The sequence below is a fragment of the Myotis yumanensis genome, unplaced genomic scaffold, assembly GCF_028538775.1.
Source record: "Myotis yumanensis isolate MYYU_CA2020_CCGP unplaced genomic scaffold, mMyoYum1.0.hap1 SCAF_21, whole genome shotgun sequence".
Taxonomy (NCBI): domain Eukaryota; kingdom Metazoa; phylum Chordata; class Mammalia; order Chiroptera; family Vespertilionidae; genus Myotis; species Myotis yumanensis.
In genome coordinates, this window is record NW_027223772.1 from 2,861,213 (window position 1) to 2,885,875 (window position 24,663).

Sequence of the window (24,663 nt, forward strand, 5' to 3'; positions counted from 1 at the left end):
CGCTTTCCTGACTTACCATGACGACGGGCCTCCCTGAGAAAGGGCATCGAGCTGCTCCTCTGTGCCAGGCACTGTGCCAGCAGCATTCACATCTGTGATTCTGCTTAACCTTCACAACTTCCTGAGGGTTACTAACATCGCAGTGTGCACACGGTGCCAGGGCACCTGCTGGTGACCACTCACTACCCTGCAGGTGTCTTCTCTGGTCATGACTGTTATTCCATCAAGATCTCTTATTGGAAACGTTATTCTTTTTTGTATTTTTCCAAGTTATTGAAGGTACTAAAATGATAAACCCTTAATAAGTGAAGGAATCACCATGGTATAAAAATATTTCAAGCATTGAAACTATCAACCATATAACTAACTACAAACAGAACTACCCAGCACACAAAATTAATTTGGGGCATCCTTCCTTCCCTCAAGTTCCACGTGTCTGGAGTAGATGAAAAGCCCTTTCATGGCCTTCTCCTCATTCTCTTTTCCCATTATCCTATTGAAATATTTTTCTCATTATCCTATTAAAATACCTGTCCTCTCTCTCATATTTTTGTTTGCATCTTTTCTTCTCTCGTCCCCTGCCCTCATCTTTCCCCCTCCTTCTCTCACCTCTGTTTTTCTTTCTGAGCTGGCTTCATTCTCCTCTTTTTAAACTGGATTACATGGAGACCAATTTCTTGCTAGCTGCTTTTTCAGCTCACCATGTTTTCGCATGTCACCCTCTGAGTCTTGTTATGTTCCAACTTTAGCATCACAACTTATCTTAGAATGAAGTGACCCAGCAAAGGGAGGCAGAGTACATGGTATCTTTGAGGCTCTGTGGAAAGGAGGAAGTGGCACTTTCAATCAAGGTCTTGGGGGAAGCAGGGGAGAAATCACTATATAGAAGCTTTTCCTATTTCTGAATGTACAGATTTCAGAAACCTTTGGTACGAACAAATGGGAACATCAGAATGGTCTTCGATAATGAAGAAATTAAAAAAAAAAACATTTGGAAGAGTGACCAAGTACTTTTAAGAACTGAGAAAAGAATTATCCTGATTTTTATCCACTTTCTCTAAAGAACCAATTGTTGTGGAAAAACCATAAAAGTCTAAATTCAGGACTGATTCAAAAGAACTGACACATAGCCTTATTCAAATTCAAAAGAGCTTTAATGGGAGACACTGACATACACAGGCAAAGCAGCTGATCGCTCCCAGTGGTGGTATTCCAGCTTTCGGGTAGTCAGCCAAGGCCGAGGCTACAGAGAGTTAAACAGTCGCAGAGGGTTAAGCAGAGAGTCCAACATTTCCCAGTGGCCTTTACTGCTGGAACCATATTGCATCTCTTAGTTAGTTCCCGTACCCTCCACCCCAGATGGAACATGGGTCCTTCCATTCTACGCGCCAATCTTCCGCAAATTCCCTCGGACCCTTCACACCATAATGGTTTGGAGTCAGAGGGCACAGCAACAGTATACTCCATAGGTGCCCGACATAATTAACACACAAACAGTAATAATAATGCCCAACAAGAGCCCCTTTCCAAGGTAGCTATACAGACTGAAACCAAGTGGACGGAGGAACAATTCCTAACTGCGGAAGAGCTGAGATGTGGTTAGTCCATGCGAGTCTCTCGGCAGCAGAAGAGGGCATTTCTCCGCAGACCTAGCAGTGGCTCTCATTCTGGGGTGCCGCCATGGCAGGAGCCCCGGTGGGCAACAGGTTACCTTGCAGGCTGTGGCCAGAAAGACACAGAAGTTACAGGCATGAGCAATGGCAAATCATAAGCTTCAGGAACAATACAGGCTATTTTGTCATCTGTACTAAGCACCGTGGCTGGGAGTAGTTTCTGCCCTGTCTTACGCCACCACACTGAGCTCCCAGCAGGGGATGGGGTAGGTGGGGGCACTAATGTAAGGGGAGGAATGATAATACCCCAAATTGCCGTGAAGGGTGTGCCCTTACCCAACGAGGGGGTGTTGGAAGCAACCAAGGAGTTACCTGCAAGTTAAGATTTTTGTCCCTCCACGTAGGCTCCAATGAGCCCAAACCACCTGGAGGGGACGTGCCATACCCAAGGTACTCGTAGGTGACTGGTCCCTGGCCCTAGGTCATGCAGAGCCATCAACAATAAGGCACTATGTGGCCCAGTGGCAGAGTCCATTCGGCAGTCCAGCTCTCCAGCTGAATCCTCATCACTGTCAATGGTCTGCTGGTTAAAAGATGATCTACACTAGGACATGCTTGTCTGTTGAGGTCCATCAGAGCTTATGGAAACCTATGTGTCCACCCCTTTAAAGAGTGGGTTTCTCTTCACAGAGTCCATTCATGCTCTCAATCAATCCAGTGGCTTTAGGATTACAGGGTAGATGGAAGTGCCACATTATACTCTTCTCATTGGCCCATTCCTGCACCTGGTGACCAGTGAAATGAGTCCCTTGGGCCGTCTGTATGTAGCACCCAGTTGCCTAAGTCTCTGTATGGTAGCCTGCTGGGTTGCTTTCTTATTAGGAGATGCTAGCAACAGGCCAGTGGCAGTACCAATGCATGTTAACACGTATCTGCACTTCTGAGGTGGTGGCGAGGGTCTGATGTAGTCTGCCTGCCACCTCATGGCTGGTGCCCTTACTATCTGTCCAAGGTGCCATGGCAATTGGCTCTTGCATTCAAGGGAACAAGGGGTACACTCCTGGTATGCCTCCTTAATAGAGGCATGGGTGAGGCACATGCCCACTTGTTAGACAATTTCCCAAAGAGTGTGTACCACCTTGTGTTCAGTCTATGGAGCCAGTGGACGACTTCTTGCGGGTCACTGCTTTCCTCTATGTAGCGGATGTGGGCGGCTCCTGATCTCCCGGAGGGGTTGTAACACTGTGGGCTGGTGCATGGTACACTGTGACCTCCACAGCCTCTTGTCCTTCCCCAGATCTCATTCCACATTTCAGCTCCCATCATGGGTGGTGCTGCACTTCCCACTTGTCCTTTTTTCATTGTCCTCTCCACCACGTGAGGCCTTTGTAGGCAGCCCAGCCGTCAGTCACCAGAGCGACAGGGCTCGATTCATGCATTAGAACCATCCAAGCGGCTTGCAGATCTGCCCACGGACTGCTCTGCTGGTTCCTCCATCCAACCATGTAGTGTCTGCACTCCGCTGCACGGCCACTGCAGTCCAGCGGGGCGGGTTGCCCTCAGTGGGCCCATCAGTGTACCAGGCAGGCACAGGGATTTTCTGACCTTCTTTAATAGGCAACTCTAATGGTGGATGTGACTTTCCACAAACCTGTGTCAGTTCCCGCGGGTATTTCACTTATACACGTGACTGGGCCCAAGATGACACGCGGCTCAGCACTACTGAACTGGTCGATAGAGCACATCGCTGCTGCAGGGAGGCATACCACTCATGCAGGACTGAGCCACCTGAGTGGGCTTTGGCAAATTCCCAGGTTCATCTGGCAATGGGGTATCGTGTCCTCAGTGTCCCTGGCAGCGTTCGTGATGCTCTCTGCATGCTGCAGACAAAGGTATGCTGCCAGCAGTTGCTCCTTCACAGCACTCTCCCTCTGCTCAGTTTCCTCCCACAAGCGGGACCAGAAACCTAGGAGCACCTTCCTCCCATCCTGCTTTTGCCATAAGCCCGACCCAAAGCCCTCTGGATAGACCGAAACATCTAATTCACAGGGTTGGTTGCATCCACTACCTCCAATTATTGAGTTTGTTTAAATGCCACCTTTACACTTGCCAAGGCACCAATGTGCTCTTGTCTCCAATCTCAATTGTTCCTCTCTTTACAACCCCCACACGTGGCCTAACAGCTGAGCTACATGGGAAATAAAAGAGAATAAAAGGCCTCCAATATCCCAGCAATGGCACAAACGTTTGCAATTGTTTCGCTGATCCTGGCACAGAATAATTTTGGATCTTGTCCAGCACAGCAGCAGGAATGACTTTAGTCTTACCAGACCAGACAAGTCCCCAGAATCTGACAGAGGACCCAGGCCCTTGCACCTTTTTTTCAGTTAACGACCCATCCTGGTCCTTCTAAGTGCTCCAGCAGGCGCTCTGACACCTTCTATAAAACAGCAAGGTCATTACCAGTTAGCATAATGTCATCAATATAATGATGTAATGCCACCCCCTCCCCACCTTTCCACAGAGATACATCTTCGCTACTAAACCATGGCACATGGTGGGGCTATGGAGGTAGCCCTCTGGCAGCACCTGAGACGTCCCGTGTTCTCCATTCCAGCTGAAGGCAACCTGGCCTTGGCTTTGAGGGTCTACGGGAATACTGAAGAAGGCATTAGCAAAACATAATACAAAATGGCATGTTCCCAGAGACTCACTGACTTCATTCAATAACTAGGCAATATAAGGAAGAGCAGCATGGATTTGAAGGACTACTTTATTAAGCTCCCCGTAGTTCACAGTCACCTGCCAGGACCTGTCTGGTTTATGGACTGGCCAGACAGGGCTGTTAAAAGGACTAAGAATCCTAGAACACCAATTTGAAAGAATGTATGCACCCCTATGTTCATAGCAGCACAATTTACAATAGCTAAGCTCTGGAAACAGCCTAAGTGCCCATCAGTAGCTGAGTGGATAAAAAAGATGTGGTATATGTTTATACAATGGAATACTATGCAGCTGTAAAAAAGAAGGATCTCTTACCCTCTGAGACAGCATGGAGGGACCTGGAGAGCATTTGCTAAGCAAAATAAGCCAGTCAGAGAAAGATAAGTATCACATGATCTCACTTATATGTGGAATCTAATGAACAAAACAAACTGATGAACAAAATTGATCCAGAGACATGGAAGCATGGAACAGACTGGGAGATCTCAGGTGGGGGGGCGGGGAGCAGGAAGAGATTAACCAAAGAACTTCTATCTATATATGCATAACCCGTGGACACAGATAACAGGGTGAAAGCCTAGGTTGGAGGGAGCCAATGGGGATAAAAAAGGGAAAATCTGTAATACTTTCAATAATAAAGATAAATTATAAAAAAGGACTATGAGTTGGATGGATCATGCCCACTCTTTGTGGCTCTTTAACAGTATCAGTGATCTCTGCAAGCCGCCCAGGTAAATGATACTGTCTCACCATGTAACCCTCCTCCTTTCATGAAATCAAACCACAGTTGTTGGTGGGGAGACTCCGATCACACCCTTCTCTCCACACTTCTCACCCTTCTCGCAGGTTGTCAGAATATTAGCCCATCTTCTGGCTCTGTTTCTCCTAAATCTGCAATAGCCTGGGCCATGCGATTTACCGGCACTCTAACCAAGGGGTTCAGGATCCACACCAGGGGTTGGGGAAAGACTGGAGTATATTATCTTTCATGCCAGAGGTAAAGAGCTCACTATTAGGTGCCCAGAAATGCTGTCCATAAACAGCATTCCTCATCCCAAGATCTAATTCCTACAGTTCTTCTAGGACCTGCCAGCAGGGTAGGGAGGAGGGCAGATGGCCCACACTGGGCCAAGCTTCCCGTATGCCACCGTATCCCTGCCAGCAAGGAGACCCACTCTTCATTCACAGCCCCAGAGAGGCGCAATCTGAGTTGGTTGTGTGGTAATTGAGGCTAATTTCAACTTATCTCCTCGTCAAGAGGACACCCGAGTCCCACAAATGCAGCAACCAGCCTGTTGCAGACTCCTTCCCTGTCTGTCTGTACCTGTGTCCTTCCTCTCCTGACAGCTGAGGTGTGTTCTCTGGTGAAAGTGAACTGACGCCGCTCTTGCACAGATTGGCCAGCTCAGTCCCTGCAGCCACGGTGTCTGTCTTAACCTTTGTTACCATTACTGGTCGTGTTTGTAACTCCGGCATCTCTATTATGTTCCCCTCTTCCTCCTCCAATAAGGGAAAAGAGCAGGAAGAATCCTCCGTGGGGTCGCAAGTCCTGGGATCCCAATGTGCCCTGATCATGACTGCCCAGACCCTTTCAGTTCCACTGCCCGACAGGCTAAAGTTTCTACCTTCTGTTATAGTAATCATTATGGTACTTAATGTTAGGACCTTAGAATGTAAGACTAAAAGCATGTAACCCTGTGTGGACTGTTATAGTAATTATTATAGTGCCTAATGTTAGATATAGGAATACTGTGTGAGACCCAAGAATGCACCCTTGTAACCCAACTAGTACTGGTAAACAACCTATCTGATGGGAACGCCCAAAGCCTGTACACATCCATAGATTAACAGACCCCGGGTGGACCCACACATGGCAGCCGCTGATAACACACACACCAACGAAGACCACGCCTTCAGAGGGGTATATAACCAGACAGTCTGATCGACCCAGCAGCGCACAGCTCTCCTGTCGCCAGAGCGTGAGGACCTGTGTGTGCTCACGTTTCGGTTTCCAGTACGAAACTCTGCCCAATTCACTGTCAATCGACGAAAGAGCCAGGAGCCAACGGCGCCGTCTACCCCTTTGTGTATATCAGCGAGCATCGCCGGGTGGATCCTTCCCAGCGCCTGAGACCCATCAGGAACTGGTACATAAACCCCCTGTGCACTTGCATCTAACCTGTTTGTGTGTAATTTCTCCGGCTCGGCTCAGATCTCGGTGCTGTCTCTGTGAAAGTGTCTGACCAGAAGGTATTGGCACAAGCCTCAAGCGGATGGTCCAGACCACCTGTGCATGTCCCGCTTAGGAGCAGCACCTATATGGGAACCCCCCGCATCTGGACATAGGTCACGGGCCTTAAATATATAAGAAATAGAAGCTATTTGGGATACCTTCTCATCACTAATGCACAGATGTTGCCAGAGCCCTTCAGTAGGAGCAGCCAGTGCTATGTGGGCTTCCCCTTCTAACCGGAGATTCTTCTCCAAATGGTGATTCCTAGTGGCTAGTGCTAGTGCCTCTTCCCAAGAGAACCCCAAGCACAGAGGAGGGGCCAGCCTACTGCGACCACTGTGGCCTTCACATCTTTCTTTTCCTTACCTATCTTCAGCTACTCCCATAACTCTGCTACTCTGGCAGGCATTTTCAGGGCATCTCCATACTCACTCACTGCTCCCCAAGCCTCCAATGCTTCTGCAAACTGGGCAAAGCATGAGCATGGCCATCCTGGGATTTCCTCCAGAGGAGCCCATTTCCCCGCATTTCACTCCTGGCTTTCATGGGTTCTTCAGAATCCTGCTCACAGCACCAACTGTTGGGGAAAGCCCCAAATTTCTAAATTCAGGATCAATTCTCAAGAACTGATATGTAGCCTCACTCAAACTCATAAGAGCTTTCATAGGAGAAACCTACACAGGCAAAGCGGCTGCCTGCTGCCAGTGGTGGCCAGCAGGGGAGAAAGCCAACCCCTCCCAGGAAGGGCTCTCTTTCTCACAGAGGGTTAATAAGAAAGCCATGTGGTGGGTAGTCACAAAGATCACCAGAAAGAACAATGCATTTCTAAGTTAACAGGTCACAGTAGGCAGTTAACCACACTCTATACATTCTTTAACCTCCTTCCTGGGGCCTGACATTTATCTTAGGGCAGCATTCTGGCTTTCTGGGTAGTTATCCAAGTCTGGTACTCAGCCGTGGTGAGCCTTGAGTACATGGACCCAGAGATGAACTGGACCGTGTGCAGCATCTCGGAGAGTGGCTGCTTCAGTGACAGCTCCCCCAAGAGGGCGCGCTGGGCCTGGTGGGCTTCCCGCGTGCCAGGGACAACGCTGTGGGTTGCACGCCCAACACGCACTTCGTGGTGCCCGCGCCAGGCGGCCGTGGAGCCGCGCTCTGGGTTGCCCTGGTGGCATGTGGGGGCTGCACGTTCAAGGACAAGGTGTTGGTGACGGTGTGGAGACACGCCTCGGCCGGCCATGGTGACTTATAACGAGGAGTGCCACGGGAACCTCACCGGGCCCATGTCCCACGTGGGGACAGGAAATATAGGTCATTATGGTTAGCTACTCAAAAGGCAAACAAGTTTTGGATCTGATACAAAAAGAAATTCAAGTCAAAATGACCGTAGGGGTTGGGACTCGCCATGTTCAGGAGCTTATCAGTGGCCAGTCAGGGGTATTCGTGACCTTTGCCTTCATCACACGATGATCATCTCATTAGTGCGGCTAATGTTTTACTATATACAGCGTTTCCTTTATACTGGCTCATAGTTTGGAAGCCAGAGCCACAGAAAAGCAACAAGAAAGATATTGGCCAGCTTCCACTTCACACAATAAAGCACAGAGAAAAGGGCACTGCCATGGACACTGAGAATTGCTCAGTGTGCGTTGAGGATTTTAAGGTGAAGCATGTTATCAGAAATCTGCCATGCAAGCATATTTTTCATAGAATGTGCACTGACCCATGGCTTTCTGATCACCACACGTGTCCAATGGGTAGCTCGATGTCATCAAAGCCCTGGATACTGGGGAGAGCTTGAGGATGCCCAGGAGGTGCCCGCTGCTGAGGCAGCCCCAGGAGGTGCTGTGGCTTCTAGTTTGAGTGTTACTGTGCACAACAAAGACAGCAGTGTCGGGAGCCCCTCCCCGTCGCCCTCCACCAGTGACCCCATGCTGCAGTACAGCGGGTTCTTAAAGACTCGGGAGTAAACACAGCCTTACTGGAGACTGGCAGTAGCGACCCTCAGAGCGGAGGACCTGTCTCGTCACTTGACCACTGACAGCGGCCTGGGTGGAGCTCTGAATTAAAAAACTTTTTTTTTTTTACTTTAGCTCCTAGGTTATATATTTGAAAATAATGTACCTTTTGATGAACAATTTTACCTTTCATGGTCTGAGTTGATATACAAAGGGCTAAATATTTTATTCTTAAAGAGACTTGTTGATTACTGTTCATATATTTATCTACTGAAGTATATCATCCTATCCTAGATAATAAAAGGGTAATGTGCAAATAGACCGAATGGCAGAACAACAGAACCAATCAAAGCATAATATGCTAATGATATGCTAAGACTGCTCAACAGCTCACTATGATGTGCACTGACCACCAGTGGTCAACCAGTCGCTATGACATGCACTGACCACCAGGGGGCAGATGCTCCAACCGGCAGGTTATCTTGCTGCTGGGGTCCAGCTGATGGGGACTGAGTGAGATGGACCATACATGCCCTGGAGCCCTCCCGCAGTCCCTCCCCGGCCTGATCATGCACTGGTGGGGTCCCTCAGCCTAGCCTGCGCCCTCTCACAATCCGGGACCCCTAAGAGGATGTCTGAAAGCCGGTTTCAGCTCGATCTCACAGGCCACTCCCCTTGGGAGGGTGCCAGACACAGGGCTTATGGCTGGCCAATGCTGCTGCGGCAGCACAAGCCTCTCCCAATCGGGACTAATTGGGCATGAGCCTGTGGCAGGCACAGTGGGGCCGGGATGAGTGCGAGGGGCAGGTAGGAGCTGCAGGCAACATTGGTCTGTGGGTTTTGGCCCGATCTCTGCAGGCCACCCAGAGGTACCCCACCCATGCATGAATTCATGCACTGGGCCTCTAGTCTAATAATAGACAAAGATTCAAAGTGACCATACCTTTGCTACGCCCACCATTGACTAATCAGAGAGATATGCAAAATAACTACCAACAAAGATGGCTGCTAATTTGCATACATAGGCATGAAGCAGCGGAGCGAAGACTGAAGGCGGCTCCGGCTGGAGCAAAGGCCTGGGTCCCAGGTGCCGGAGGAAAACCGGTGCCGGCAGCCAGGGGAAGGGAAGGCCTATTGCACGAATCTTTTCGTGCAACAGGCCTCTTGTCTATACAGTGGGGCCTTGACTTACGAGTGTCCCAACTAACGAGTTTTTCGAGATATGAGCTGTCTCTCAGCTGATATTTTGCTTTGAGTTGCGAGCTAAAATTCGGGTTACAGCCAGCTTCAGATACCCCACAGCTAGTTGGTGCAGCGAACGTCACAGTGAACGCCACAACATCAGCCCAGTATCACGACGTGTCTCACTTGTTCACTTTAATGATTTGACATACGAGTAATTTGAGTTATGAGCTCCGTCACGGAACGAATTAAACTCGTAAGTCAAGGCCCCACTGTACTAATAAAACAGTAGAATACTAATTAGATCAGACGACTTCCAGACATCCTTCTAGACCAGTGATTCCCAAAGTGGGCGCTACCGCCCCCTGGTGGGCGCTGCAGCGATCCAGGGGGACAGTGATGGCCACAGGTGCATTTGGGAGCAATGAATAACTGTAAGGGGGCGGTGAAAGCATAAAAGAAAGAAGAGAAGATTTAGAAAAATTGATTTATGTATTCCACTCATAACACTTAATTTTTCTTTGAACAACGTACTGGACTGGACGTTGGCTCGGTTCCCGCATACTCCCTCACTTGCATTGAGGTATGTGCAATCGCGCACTGCTACTGTTCACATGGTGCCACTGAATTGCCGTTCCAAAACATGTGAGCACTACGAGCATTGCTGCGGGCAACTGCCACTCGTGCGATTGGTCGATCGCAAGGCCAAAGCCTGGAACGGCAGCAGCAGTACTGGCTACTGGCAGTACTACCAGCAGATTTTGGAGCACGCTATGAATCAGGAGATTTCCCGTAATTATTACGGGAAAATTACAGCGTAATATAACTCTAAGTTAGATTGTTGTGATACTGTGACAAGTTAAAGTTAACTAACAAATAGTGCGACTATAATTGGTGAGTATTATTTATTTATTTTGTAATAATTATATGTGCTTTACAATTAATAATATCATGTTTATAATGTATTACCTTTCTATATTCTGAGTTCAATAAATAGTTTCATAATTTCAAACTTCAATGTTTCTAATTTACACCTTTCTTTACTATATTTTACAAAAAAGGTAGAAACATTAATACATATATCTTTCTGTTTAATTGCTATTAAAATTTTTAATTAATTTCCATGGGGCGCTGAGTAATATTTTTTCTGGAAAGGGGGCGGTAGGCCAAATAAGTTTGGGAACCACTGTTCTAGACAAAGCTACAGCGGTTGTGAGGGCCAAGGGACAGCAGCGCAGAAGAGGCGGCGGCGTGGGCCGGTCCAGCGCCACGACCCCTTTCGCAGAGGCCATGGGAGAGCCAGTACCTTGGGAGAGCCGGCACTAAGGGAGAGGCTAAGGTCGAGGGAGAGGTTCTGGGAGAACCAGTTCTGCACGAGAGGCCGAGGCCGTAGGCGAGCTGGCACCATGCGAGAAGCCGTATGTGAGAGCCAGCACCGCACGAGAGGCTGAGGCCGTGGGAGACTGCGGCGCTTCATGGTAGAGGGCCGCGCCTTTGCCCCTTTCACAGAGGTGGCGCCGGGGAGGCATTGGTGTAGGAGAGACCATGACTCAGGCCAGTCCAGCACCATGGCCCCTTCTGCTGAGGCATCCACAGAGGTGTGGTGTGGGCCTGGTCCTGGTGCCACACCTCTGCAGAGGCTGGACAGGGTGTGACCTGCTGTGCCTCAACCTCCCACAACCCTTCCCCAGCCGGGCTGGCCCCAGATTGCCCCCCACCCACCAGTGGTGAGGGTTGGGGCCAGCGCTAAGAAGCCAGGGCCGAGGGCCAACAGTGGCAGCAGCAGTGGGGTTATGGGAGTGGCACCTTACCCTGATTGGCCCAGTCGCCTCCCGCAGAGGAAGGCCAGACTACAGATTAGGCCTGCTCTAAGCCATCAGTAGGACATCCTCCAAGCACTCCTGAACTGTGAGAGGAGGCAGGCTGGGCTGAGGGATCCCCATCGCAGTGCATGCATTTTGTGCACTGGGCTTCTAGTCCTATATAAAAAAGACCAGAGACTGTAATGGCATCATGACCGTAATGACTGTTAGACCAGAACCACCATGGCCTCTCGCCAGGCTGGCTCCGCCCCCCAGCAAGCGGTTAGGGGCAATCAGCCAGGCAAGCAGAGTGGCTAGGGGTGATGAGACTGGCAGAGGAGTGTTTAGGGGTGATCAGGTAGGCAGGCCAGGGGATGGGGCAATCAGGTAGGCAGACAGCCCCTTGCTGGGCTGACCCCACCCCACAGCAAGCGCTTAGGGGTGATCAGGCAGGCAGATGAGTGGTTAGGGGTGATCAGGAAGGCAGGCAGAGTGTTTAAGGGCAATCAGGCAGGCAGGCAGAGTGATTAGGTGTGATCAGACAGGCAGGGAAGCAGTTAGGGGCATCAAGCAGACAGGCAGAGGGGTTAGAGGCGATCAGGCAGGCAGGCAGGTGAGCAGTTAGGAGGTAGTGGTCCTGGACTGCAAGAGGAATGTCCGAGGGGTCCCGGATTGGAGAGAGTACAGGCCAGTATGAGGGACCCCTCCCCTCCCCTTGCACATGAATTTCATGCATCAGGCCTCTAGTTTACAATATATATGTTGTTTCAGATTGTTTATGAGGAGATGGCTAGGAAGACACGCTGGTGTCAAGTGTTTCTAAATAGTAAACGAGCTCCTATGGTACTGCATGAATGAGGTTAATTCCGTCCCATCTCTCAAGGGTGATTTTAGACTAAGCACACTGAATTTAGACTAGTTGAAGTGGAATTGTGTAATTAAATCCCATAAATTGACCACATCAGTTTTCCCTGGAAGAAAGGCATTTTTGGAACATTATAGTTGTAAATGCAATGAGAGGAATCTACACCTTGGTATTATAAAGAGAGATTTCAAAACCTGAGAATCTTTTTCATTGTTGTATTACCCAATTTCTTGTGACACTTTGATGGGAAGTTTGCTCATTTTTTTTTTCAACAATTAAAAATGTTCAGAATCTGTATTTCTGTGAATATTGGGTCCCCTGTTGCCTGTGGGAAATCAAGTAGACAGCAACTGGTTTTCTTTGTAAATGATGAATACAATATATTGGTTCCAACAACAATCTGATATTTAAAATTGTAAGGGTGAAAGGTGGAGAATTTTTTATTGTTGCAACAAAATAAAACAATTAACCAGTTTCCTGATTAATTTTAAAGAAAAAAAAAGAATACATAAAAGAAACTAGTAAAATTGATGAGTTTAGGGGAGAATAAGATAAATCCGGACAAGGTTGGAAATAGAATTACTTGTCACTTTCCATCCATTTATATATTTTGATTTCTGTGCTAGGTGCATGAATTTTTTGCTAAAGGTAAATTGTCACTAAAACAATTACCTTTAAATGCCTCTTATCAGGGCTAGGATACGAAGAATATGGGCATGAAATAGTGTAAAGCTTGGTTATCATGCAGAAATAAAGCTTATGCAATTGGTTTGGTCATTTTGAGTCAACACCTAGAATGACAAATCCCAGATAATACAGATTATGACTCAAACAGTATCCTATCTAATCTACACTAGTAAAAGACAAAGATGCTAATTGACCATACCTTTGCTACGACCACCAGCCAATAAGAGCGACTATATACAAATTAACCCAACCAAAATGGCAGTTAATTTGCTTATACTGGTGGGGAGCGAAGACTGAAGACAACGTAGAAGGAAGCCAAGTGCTGCAGAAGGAAGCAAAGTAGAGGCAGCAGAGACAGAAACAAAGCCAAGGCGGCGGAGGCGGGAGGCAGGAGTGGAGCCAGGGTGCAGCAGGCAGCTGGGGCGCGGCAGGTGGCAGGCAGGGGTGGGGAGGAAGAATAGGCTCTTGACGTCAGGGAGGGTGTATGTAGAGATCGGGAAGTATGTCACAGCGCTGCGGCTGATGCAATGGTGTGAGCACACTCCACCATGACATGCTTCCTCAGCACACCAGGAAGTAGCAACGCCCGCCTGAATGAACTCCTAGAGCCATGTGCACAGTACCCCAGCCTTTCAGCCATTGGTCGCCTGTAGCAACGTGTCTCCCTCTGATTGGTCCCCTCATGCTATATATACCCCTGTAGTTCCTCAATGAAACGAATCTGTGTCAACGAACCTGGTCTCTGGAGTCGTGCATGCAGACGCCCTAGCGCGTTAGGGCTCCATCGTCCTCACCCCCGAGGGACCCCCTGCTTCATCTGGCGCCCAAACGTGGGGCCCCCGGAACGGCTGGACGGGTGAGCGACCCTCTTCAGTAAAATGGGAAACCTACCCCCTTTGGCGAGAGTGCCACAAGCACGCGCACTCCAGGCCTTACTGCAGAGCAGGCGAGTTAAGGTCTCTGAAAAGGAACTCCAAACTCATTGGGAATATCTATTACAGTCCAATCGGTGGTTAATGAGGCCCCCATTTGGGACCCCTCCACTTGGGAGAGAAGGTCTTGAAAAGGATTCGATCCGCTGAGGTCCATGAGGAAAAACTGTTACCCCCTTCTCTGACACCAGCCATCTTAGCTATCCTGGCTTGCCTGTCCGGCGCTCGGCCCGAACTGCCACTCCCAGTACCCACAGCCTTTTCAGCCACAGTGAAGGACCAGCCTCCCCCTAAGCTTCCCTTGCCACCTCACAATCCCCCGGTCACTACCACCACTCCCTCGGTACCTGAGGGTCCCCCACCAGAGGCCAACCCTTGGGAAGTATCTACCACCAACAGAGCTCAGAAGGAAGCGGAACAAAACGAAACTCAAACAGGGGAAGCCACTACCTCGGCCGAAACAGCGCAGGGCAGGAAGCCAAGTGCAGGTCCCCCGCAGCAGACTGCTCCGGCCCCCCTTGTTGGGGACAGGAACGATAATCCCTGGACAGGGCTATACCAATCCCAATGCCGGCAGAGGGACATGGCACAGTTCTCTTTGGGCTTAGAAACTCAGGCTTTCCCCGTCAACATTACCACCCCACAACCTCAGGCATGGATACCGCCTAACCAAAAGGAGCTGCTAGCCATTAGAAAGGCAGTACAGGAGGATGGGTTATCAGACCCGTACACCCAACAGCTACTTGAAAATTTTAGTATAAATCTTAACTGCCCTCATAATTGGAAATGCCTCTCTCGCACCATACTAGCCCCAGGGGACATGATTCAGTGGAAGGCTTTGTTTTAGGAACAGTGCAAGCAACAGGTGGAACGCAATCGAGCCAAGGTAGCAGGAAAAGCCCATAATCCGCACGATGAGGCAGATGCACTACAGGGAGAAGGAGTTTTCTCTTCCCCTGCTGTCCAGGCCCAGGGGCACGCTAGGTATTTTAATCAAGTCTGCCTCTGTGTTATGCGTGCTTTGGCCCAAATAAATCCGAGGGGTAAGCCTACTCGACTGTCCAAACTTGTACAGGGTTCCAATGAAGGGTTTTCAGAATTTTTACATAGAGTCAGGGAAGCTGTGGACCGTAAGGTTACTCACGCCCAGGCAGCGGAAGCCCTTACCAGGGAGCTCGTCTGGGAGGGGGCTAATACTGAGTGCCGCCACCAGGCAATCGCTCCGGTTAAAGCAGGCAGTATAGATGACTGGGTGCTTACCTGTCGAGATGTAGGCAGTAAGTCGGCCGCCACTCTTGCGGCAGCGCTGGCCACTCATATCAATCTAGGAGGACAATCGGGAGGACAGAAAGGAGCATGCTATGAGTGTAAAGGGATTGGCCATTTTGCGAAGGATTGCCCTAACAGGAAGAGAAAACAGGGAGGGGAAGGGAAAAAAACCCCCTCCGTTTGCCCCTGCTGTAGAAAGGGACTACACTGGCGCAGGGACTGCAGATCCAATAAGGATAAAGATGGCAATCCACTGCCCCCTTTAAACGAGAAGAGGGGCAGCTTTCAGCCCTGCCAGTAAGAGAGCAGCGAACCCAAGGGGTATATTGGACGCTACCTCTTACACAGAGCAAGGAGTTCCTTACCTTAATGGTCGAGGGAGAGAGAACAGAAGGGCTAGCAGATACTGGGGCAGACGTGTCGGTTATTCAAGAGGAGAAGCGGAGTTCCAAATGGCCGACCACTTCCGGTCCGCTAGTTCAGGGAGTCAGCGGCTACAAGAGGGCTGCCCAAGCTGCCAGGGGACTCTCCTGGGCGGACTCAGATGGGAATACCGGGACTTTCCACCCACTCTTCATGACTGACATCCCCCACACTTTGTGGGGCCGAGACATCCTTGAGGCGGTCAATGCAATCATATACACCGCACCACACCCCCAATCCTAGGGGCCACTGTTCACCCACCGGCGCCACAGCTGATAAAGTTATCATGGGACACCACTGACCCCATATGGATAGAACAGTGGCCTTTACCGCAAGAGAAATTACTTGCCCTTAAGCAATTAGTACAAGAACAACTAGATGCTGGAAATGTTGAACCCTCTCTCAGCCCTCACAATACACCAGTCTTTGCCATACAAAAGAAGGATTAAGTAAAATGGAGATTTCTACAGGACCTCAGATCTGTAAATAGACACATGAAAAAACTAGGCCCTCTGCAACCGGGACTGCCTCACCCCTCGGCTATCGCAAGGGGAGCACATATAAAAACCATAGATATTAAAGACTGCTTTTTCTCTATCCCGTTGCACCCGGAGGACAGGCCCTACTTTGCCTTTTCAGTGCCCTCTACCAACCATCAACTACCGGCAAATAGATACCAATGGAAGGTACTCCCCTGGGACATGAAGAACAGCCCTACCATGTGCCAGGCTTACATTGGAGTGACAACCAAACCTCTAGCCAAATAATGCTTTATCACTCATTACATGGATGATATCCTTATTGCCCATAGGGACAATATATGGCTAGAGCAGCCGTGGGCAAACTATAGCCTGCGGGCTGGATCCAGCCCATTTGAAATGAATAAAACTAAAAAAAAAAAAGACCGTACCCTTTTATGTAATGATGTTTACTTTGAATTTATATTAGTTCACACAAACACTCCATCCATGCTTTTGTTCCGGCCCTCCGGTCCAGTTTAAGAACCCATTGTGGCCCTCAAGTCAAAAAGTTTGCCCACCCTTGGGCTAGAGGCATGCTACCAAACACTTATTAGCAACCTACGAGCTCTTAACCTCCATATAGCTCCCGAAAAGGTCCAGATCATTCCTCCATACTCCTTTTTAGGATATAAAATACATGAACAAATAGTACCCATAGCTCCTCAGCTTGCAATTCCTGATACCATCTCCTTACATGCACTACAGGAACTATGTGGCCAGATTAATTGGGTTAGGAACAGCTTATCAATCTCCACCGGGGCCCTAGGCCCCCTTTTCCAATTGCTTGAAGGAGACACAGACCCCCTTAGTACCCGCTCTCTAACCCTCAAGGCCAAAGAGGTCTTAAAAGCTGTCAACCAGGCTCTAAGGGAGCTAGAGCTACACAGAATAGACTTGACCCAGCCAATCCGAGCAATAGTACTGGCCACCATTGGGACTCCTACAGGAGTACTATTTCAGCAGGGTCCTCTTTATTGGGTACACTTGGCCTACAGCCAGCTTGCTAAAATAATGCTCCCAACAGAGGCCTACACCCTCATAGGACAGAAACTCAGGCAGGCTTCGCTTACCCTATATGGAAAAGAACCTGACACTCTCATACTTCCTTATACGCAGGAACAAATCTCTCATCTATTAACCACAGATCTGGAAACATAGCATTGCCACCTTCAAGGCTGCCTTTCTCATCCTTGGATTCCCGTGGGAGGTAAAAACTGACAATGGACCATGCTACACCAGCACTCTATTTCAAGACTTCTTAAAATCACACGACATCAAGCATACCATGGGCATCCCAAATAACCCCCAGGGACAGGCAATTATTGAAAGACTACACAGGGAACTCAAGGCCCAACTGATTGAAGAAAAAGGGGGAATGATAGGGAGAAATCCTCATACACTGCTAACCCAAGCCTTAACTACCCTCAATTATTTTCATTTTGATGAGCATGGATTAACCCCTATGTATAAACATTGGGGAGGACTCCGGGACATACCAACACCTCTTCCTTTGGTCCAGTGGAGAGACCCACTCACCGGAGCCTGGAAAGGTGCCGACCCGCTTTTAACCCAGGGGAGAGGGTTAGCTTCTATTTTTCCAGAAGGCGACAAAAGTCCCGCATGGATTCCTGCTCGTGATGTCAAACCCTACACCACCAGCGATGAACCGTAGATCGCCACCATCGCCACCCGTGGAGGAAATGGAGGACCTGACCATAGAAGAAAACCAGCCCCGACGGCGGAGACGACCTAGACACTGACGAGCTCACCCCATCACCTGGGGTGACATCAAGGCTCTACAAGACCAAGCCTCGCGCATGGCGCCAGAGGGGAACTCGTCGGCAGCAACGTTATCCTTATTAATGTGTGCTATCATCACAGCTAATAGCACGGGTGCTCTCAGATAAGGACTGTGGACTGTGATACCTCACCCTGGCGTTCTCATGCCAGTTGGTGTAGACAGTACCCAGTTTCCAGTGGCACGTGCCTCTGCTACTCCTTTTACCCGTCTATAAGGCCACCCTTCTATCTCCTTCTGAGTAGTGACAACTCCTTTGCTTTGGCGCTAATTAGAAAGGAAGGGGGAGATGTACGTAGAGCTCGGGAAGTATGTCTCAGCGCTGTGGCTGATGCAATGGTGTGAGCACACTCCACCATGACATGCTTTCTCGGCACACCAGGAAGTAGCAATGCCCGCCTGAATGAACTCCTAGAGCCACGTGCACAGTACCCCAGCCTTTCAGCCATTGGTCGCCTGTAGCAACGTGTCTCCCTCTGATTGGTCCCCTCATGCTATATATACCCCTGTAGTTCCTCAATGAAACAGATCTGTGTCAATGAACCTGGTCTCTGGAGTTGTGCATGCAGACGCTCTAGCGCGTTGGAGCTCCGTCGTCCTCACCCCCGAGGGACCCACTGCTTCAGGAGGGGGAGGACCTGAACACTTGGCGCAGAGGGACAGGACAGGCTCCATGGGAGGGAACAGAGCGAAGCTGCATTCACACTCAGCCTCGGACTTCAGTTTCCTGGTGTGTCAGGTGGCCCTCCCTGCCTTCACCAGGTTGCAAGGTTCAGCTTAAAAGACTGAGGGCCTCCAGGGTGGTTGGGAAGGCGGGGGGGGGGGGGGGGGGGGAGATGGGGTGAGGCCGGTGGGCGAGCAGATTGGTTGGAGGTGGGGCAGCAGGGCTCCCGGATTGGCTGGATTCAACAGGGCGGGGCTAACCTTTGAGAGGTGCAAGGGGGAGTGTAAGGGAGTGTGCACTCACGTGTGCCACCGGCCTGCCGGCTTTACTCTTGCATAGTGACTGTGGTGGTGGCAGCAGTTACTACCCGAGACCAGACGGAGCAGAGGCCGGTGGAGCATAAGGACATCCCGGCATCCCGATACCAGATGGCGTGGCCCCGAGGGTCATGGCCAAAAGGGAGGGCACCGAGAGAGGCTCCACAATGAGGCTGCTGCCTACAGGCATCCTCCCAGTAGGTGAATGCCAGGCCCAGGGAAGGTGAGAACCTGGCATCCGGTGGAGGGCAAGGGGCGGCAGCGTCTTCAGAGCATGCGAGATGTCAGGGGCGGTGGACATGGCCCTGATGACAGGCTAGGCCTAGGGGACCCTACACACACACACAATTTAATTGTGCGCTGGGCATCTAAATCTAATAAAAGAGCAATATGCAAATTAACCATCACTCCATCACAAAGATGGCAGCACCAAGTCCCCTCAGCCCCACTGCTGGAGTGTTTGGATCTGTTGGCCCAGCCAGGGGTCGTGGGGACCAAGCAAAGAGGCAGGATCCACCCACTCCAGTAGTTGATCAAGCCTCGCTGCTCTGCTGCCTCTGCTGCTGGAGTGTTTGGGCCTGTCGGCCCGGCCAGGGGTCACATGGATCAAGCAGAGAGGCAGGATCTGCCCACTATGGTAGCGGATCAAGCCTCGCTGCTCTGCCACCTCTGGAGTGTCTGCAGCCAGAAGGGCCTGCTTGGCCATTGCCACAGCAACCTGCGAGCAGGCAAGCGTGCCCGCAGACAGCACCCAGCAGGGCCTGCTTGGCCGTAGCCCACAGCGACCCGAGAGCAGACAAGCGCGGCCTGGGAGCAGGCAAGCGCTGCCCATAGGCAGAATCCAGCAGGGCCTACTTGCCCATTGCCATGGTGTGGAGCAGGCAGGCCCCGCAGAGAGCAGAGAACCATGGGGAGCAGGCCGAAGCCTTCAGTAGGACATCCCCTGAGGGCTCGCAGATTGGAGAGGGTGCAGGTAGGGCTGAGGGACCTCACCCCATGCACGAATTCTGTGCACCATGTCTCTAGTCTACACTAATAAAAGAGAAACATTCAAATTGTCCCTCCGCTACACCCATCAGCCAATCAGAGCGAGTATTCAAATTAACCCAACAAAGATGGAAATTAATTTGCATACACAGGCACCGAGTGAAGACTGAGGACAGTGTAGAAGGAAGCCAAGCACTGTAGAAGGGAGCAAAGCAGCAGAGAAGGGCGGGAGCCAAGGCAGTGTATATGGGAGCAGAGCTGATGCAGCAGACACGGGAGCGGAGCTGAGGCAGCAGAGAATGGAACGAAGGCCCCTTTGGCGGGCTTCGCTCCTTTCTCTGCTTCGCTCAGCCCACAGGAAGCCTTATTCTTGCAGGAATAGGCCCGAGAAAGCCCTATTCTTGCAGGAATCTTTCTGCAACGGGCCTCTAGTCTACACTAATAAAAGAGAAACATGGTAATTAGCGTACGACCGCTACCCTTCCCATTGGCTAATCAGCATATCCTTATGCAAATCAACTGCCAATTAAGATGGCGGTTAACCGCCAACAAAAATGGCAGCTAATTTGCATACGGGAGGCGAAAGGGGAAGGACTGAAAAATGGTGATTGGCAACCCAGGTGGCAGGTAAGGGCTAGGGGATGGGCAAAGGCCGCCTTCCCCCACCCCTCAGCCGGTGATCGTTATTGGAAAACTGGGCGGCAACCCCGGACCCCACTGGCCTGCGCGGAGTGATCCCATTGGCGATTGGAGGGCGGGAGGGCCCGGGCGCAGGCCAGGCAGCAACCCCGGACCCCACTGGGGCCGGGGTTGCCGGCTGGCCTGCGCGGATCCCCATGGTGATTGGAGGGTGGGAGGGCCCGGGCGCAGGGTCTGGGGTCCAGGGGCCCTCTGCCGGGCGTACAGCACTGCCTCCTGGCTGATTCAGGGCCCCAGCAGCCCCAGCACCAAGGTGGTGGGCCTTGGGGCTGCTGGGTACAGGCCCCCCGCTGCGCGGAGTGATCCCCTTGGCAATCGGAGAGTGGGAGGGCCCGGGCGCAGGCCAGGCAGCAACCCCGGACCCCACTGGGGCTGGGGTTGCGGCCTGGCCTGCGCCCGGGCCCTCCCGCCCTCTGCAGCGGGGGGCCTGTACCCAGCAGCGACTACAGAGGGAGAGGCCTGTACCCATGTTCTTTGTTCTGCGTGTCAAAGACCCGCAGCCCCAAGCCCTGCCATCAAGGTGCTGGGGCTGTTGGGGGTATCAGAGACACAAACCCGCAGGCGCGGCACACAGCAGACCCAAGGCCTTCGTGGCAGCACTAAGGAGCAGCAAGCCGAATGGTAGGAAGCAGCAAGCAGGTGGGCAGTAACGAGGGAGGGGTCCCGGACTGCAAGAGGGCACATGCTGGGCTAAGGGACCCCCATCCATCCCCAGTGCATGAATTTCGTGCACCGGGCCTCTAGTCTATGCTAATAAAAGGGAAACACGTAAATTGACGGTCCCTCTGCTACGCCCACCAGCCAATCAGGGTGATTATGCAAATGAACCCAACAAATATGGCGGAGGCCACAGAGCTGGAGGCTTGGGTTGCCCGGCAACAGAGGAAGCCAAGCTTCCTGCCTGCCCTGGCCGCAGCTGAAGGAGTGGCTGGGGCCTGGGTTTACTGGGGGCCTGGCCAGCCTGCAAACAGGCATCATCTCCTCACCCAGGCTGGCCTGGCACCCCAGCAGGGACCCCCACCCTGAAGGGGGTTTGACCAGCTTGAAAACAGCCCTCAGCCCCTCACCCAGGCTGGCCACGCCCCCACCCCCCACCCCGCCCAGCGGGGACCCTCACCCAAGAGGGGCATGGCCGGCCTGCAAACCACCACAGGCCCTTTGCCTAGGCTGCCCAATGCCCCAAGGGAACCCCCATCCTGGTCTGGGACACCCTTCAGGGCAAACCAGCCGGTCCCCAACCGTGCACCAGGCCTCTATATTAATAAAAGGGTTTCATGCTAATTAGACTGGTAGACCTTCCAGGAGACCTTCAGGATGTTCGTCTGGACAAAGCCATGGTGGTGGGGCCAAGGTAGAGGTGGTTAGAGGCCAAGAGGGGAGGGCAGTTGTGGGTGATGGGGCCATTGGGAGTGATCAAGCCAGCGGGGGGGGGGGGGGAGTTGGGGGTGAGCAGACCAGCAGGGCTGCCAGTTGGGGGCAAGCAGGCCGACAGTGCGGGTCAGTTGGGGGTGATCAGGACTGTCGGGGGGCAGTTTGGAGTGAGCAGGCCAGCAGGGGGGCATTTGGGGGCGAGCAGGCCAGTGGGGAAGGAAGGTGGGGGTGAGCAGGCCAGCAGGGAGGGGCGGTTGGGGGCAAGCAGGCTGGCAGGGGGGGCAGTTGGGGGTTAGCACACTAGCACGGGGGGCAATTGGGGGTAATCAGGCTGGTGGGGGGGCTTTTGGGGGCAAGCAGGCTGGCGGCAGGGGGCAGTTGGGGGCAAGCAGGCCGGCAGGCAAAGTAGTTAGGGGCAATCAGGCAGGCAGCCAGGTGAGCAGTTAGCCAGCAGTCCTGGATTGCGAGAGGGATGTCCAACTGCCGGTTTAGGCCTGATCCCTGTAAACCGGCAGTAGGACATCCTTCCAGGGGTCCCATATTGGAGAGGGTGCAGGCCGTGATGAGGGACATTCTCCACTCTCCCCCCCTCCCCATGCATGAATTTCGTGCACCGGGCCACTATTATATTATGACTTCTAAAATATGGAATTTCCACCAAACAGTTCCCTCACTCCACTCTAAAACACATGTAAGTGCACACACACAGGAAAGAGAGAATTTTACAGTGTCTCATCTCATGAACAAAATTTAAAGGTCTCTACCTGGTTTAATTCTGTGTATCAAAGGATTTTTAAGCTGTGTTCTATGTTGCTGTAAAGATGACTTGGGGTATAAGAAGGTAGCCACATGGATAGCTCATGCTTCAGCTAGAGCAGCTCTGTTTTATATAATCAGTTTTCATCAAAAGTTTTTGTCTGAAGAAATGATTCTAAAAAATGTTTCAAGACCGCTGATGTGAGAATCTCTCTGTAATATGCTGGTAAGAACAATCCAAGTGCTGCAGGGTCTTGAGTGCTAGGAATTCTCCAGCTTATTATGTGCTTGAATAGCTCAACTTTTAGAAAGTTTGTCTTACAGTAAGCCAAACCTTGCCTCCCTATAACTTTGATCAATTGGTTCATATTGTTGCTTTGGGCTATTTAATTGCTAGTAGAGATTTTAGTTGCCTCCCTGAAGGCAGAAGACTTAATGTTTTGTAACTACTATTGATCTTGGGCCAGCTTTGGCCTATAGCTGGGCAGCTAGATAATTTATTTCTCTTTGAGGTTCTATGATATATTTCTGGGCTACATTTTCTGTTTTACTTCTTGATGTTTTCAATTCTTTATGTGAAGAAATTTAAACACACTAACTTTTTAGGGACAGGAGGTCTATGAGCTACACATTTTTACATAGATACCAATTAGCTGTTAATTATTAAACGTGTGGGTGACAGTGCACAGATACATATTTATAGCTCAAATGAAATCCTGGGGCAATTAAGATTAAATATGAAAATATTTATAACAGTAATATTAGAAAACTAAGTGATGGAACAGGCTGCTAAGAAAGGATGCATAATGACTGCCACTGGAGGTATTCACAGCAGAAATAGCTACTTGTTGTAAAACGACAGTTTGGAGATAGTTACATCTTCTGGTTATCATCTGTGGATATTTATCCAGACTACCCTCTTCAGGTTACTTGAAATTGTAGTGATTTTTAAAAGGTCACTATCACCCTGGCCAGTGTTCTCAGTGGTTAGATCATTGGCTCATGCACTGAAGGGTCTCAGGTTCGATCCCCATTTAAGGGCACATACTTGGGTTGCAGGTTTGCTCCCTACCCCTGTTAGGGTGCATGCAGGATGCAACCAATCCATGTGTCTCTCTCACATCACTGTCTCTCTCCCCCTCCCTGCCTCCCTCCCTTCCTTCCACTGTCTTTTCTCTACAAAAATCAATGAAAAAAAAATCCTTGGGTGAGAATTAACAACAAAAAAGGTCAATTTAAGCATCCTATATAATAAAAACCTAATATGCAAATAGGCTGAATGGTGGAACAACCTGCGAACCTACTGACCACCAAGGGGGCAGACACTCAATGCAGGAAGCTGCCCCCATCCTGCAAGCCCCAGGCCAGCCAAGGTGGGTGCCAGCGGGGGCCTCCCGATCACCCTGCCAGTCACCCCGCAAGGGGAGGCAACTGGTGGTGGCAGGGGGCAGGCCCAGCGAGCAGGCGGTGCCAGGCCAGCCAAGGCAGGTGCCAGTGAGGGCCTCCTGATTGTCCCACTGGTCACCCCACAGAATGGCCCTGATCGCAGGCCAGGCCTAGGGACTCTACCCGTGTACAAATTTTGTGCAATGGGACTTTAGTATTCATATAAACACATGCCTGAATTTTTGTAAAATTTTTGTAAAATGCTTAGAATTTTCAGTTCTAGGGCAATAATCTGGAATAAAATGGGGAACAAACATGTTCAACATAGCCTTATTTATGAGAATACATAACTTATAAACAACCCAAATGTCAAAACATAGTAAAATGGTAAACACAATTTATGGTACATGCATATAGAGAAATATTTAGTTACCAATTAAGATGAACTCTATGGAGAATGGCTACAGCATTTGGAC

General features: G+C 50.6%; 1 pseudogene; it reads left to right on the forward strand.

The window, feature by feature from the left end:
- The first annotated feature begins 3,439 nt into the window (after positions 1 to 3,439).
- Positions 3,440 to 8,611, forward strand: LOC138998908 (E3 ubiquitin-protein ligase RNF149 pseudogene; annotated as a pseudogene).
- The last annotated feature ends 16,052 nt before the right edge of the window (positions 8,612 to 24,663 follow it).